Here is a 1,608-nt window from a genome sequence, read left to right on the forward strand (position 1 = left end):
CATCAAAAACTATACTCATAGGCAAGCCAAACTTTCCGGTTGAAAAGCTGTGTCCACACCATTTGTCTATAAAAACTCAAAATAAAAGAAAAAAAAGCACAAAATTAGTAATTCTACAAATTAATTTCCAAAATGTACTGCAGAACTGTGTGAGAAAGCAGCAGACACTTGTAACTGTATTCAGGCGTTTGATTTCCAATTTCAGACTATGAGTGCAAATTCAAACCAAAAGAAAAGCAAACAAAGAAACACAGCCGAAAAGCTGGCCGGCAGCCTCTTGGGCTGCACAGATCAAAACATAAGTCACTTATTTAATATAAAACTTTCAACAGAGTAAAGCAAATTCCGCTATCTAAACATTTTTAATTTTTTACAAGAAACACTGAGGAGACAGAAACATTTATTAGGCTGGGAATTAGCAAAGGTATGCCAGGAGTATTCACAAAAACAGTGAAGTGGTTGGTTTCGAAGGTGGCAAATTACATGCAAGAGGTACATTATTAGCCACAAATGTTTGCAAGAAGAACCTTCCAAGACTGAAATTACACATTATTAGAAGAATGTACATATTAAAAAACTGGAATTTTTTTTTTAAGTGGGTGAAATTATCCTGCCTGTGGTTCTGTGCACCTGCAAATGAACATAAACCGAGCCCAGTAAGTTAGTCTGCTTCATTGTATCAAATTAAGAGCACCCAACTCCACTTTACAAGTAATAAACCAAAAAGATAACTCAGCTAAATAAATTCTTTCAGTGGCTTCAACTCCTTACCCCAAACAGAAGTAGAAAAAAGTGTGATAACCTGCTATCAGTAATATTCCCAGTAATTATTAAACATGCCTAGAGCGCATTAATGGAGATTAACTTCCTTTATCTTTTATGTTTTTCCTTATGACGTGCTTTCTTCAAAATGCGGACTCTTATACTTTTGACATGGGTTATGCGTTATATATTAGTTATCTATTAAATTTGGATATTTGCGTTTGACTACAGCATGACATTTGTTTGAAAAAAAATTAGTCACTGCAATTTCATTGTTGTGGTCTGTAGCATATCTGAGATTTGACTATAGTGCCTAGGGGCCCCTCTTTACAACTTTCTTACCCTCATATGAACAGCGTGGCATTTTTGCTTTTCATAATTAAAGGCTGAATCATGAATGCCAGCTTGAATTAAAATATTAAAAATAATAACTGGCTACGTGAGGTATGTCACCGACCATGAGCTGAACTATAGCCACTTACACTAACTTTAGAAGTGGCATTCCTACACCAGCACTCATTCGGGTGGCACAAACATAAAGGCAAATCTATATGTACATTACATGTCACTATCTATGAAAATATACCCATGTCACCAGAACAAAACCTTAAAACTGAAAACACTTTGAAGTGCTTTCTGAATCTACCCGTCTTTCCCATCACCTTCAAAAGCAGCCAAAAGAAATAAACACACATCTAACCATATTGTGGATACTACCACCACGTACCCAAAATAAATGGCAGTGAAAAATTATACTCACTGGGTACAAATGCAGCCATTAACCTTGAATAACATCATGCTTATATGTGACACAGAGTAAATGTATCAGAAAATAATATAAACAAC

This window comes from Lissotriton vulgaris, chromosome 6 (assembly GCF_964263255.1).
Source record: "Lissotriton vulgaris chromosome 6, aLisVul1.2, whole genome shotgun sequence".
In the NCBI taxonomy this organism is placed as follows: domain Eukaryota; kingdom Metazoa; phylum Chordata; class Amphibia; order Caudata; family Salamandridae; genus Lissotriton; species Lissotriton vulgaris.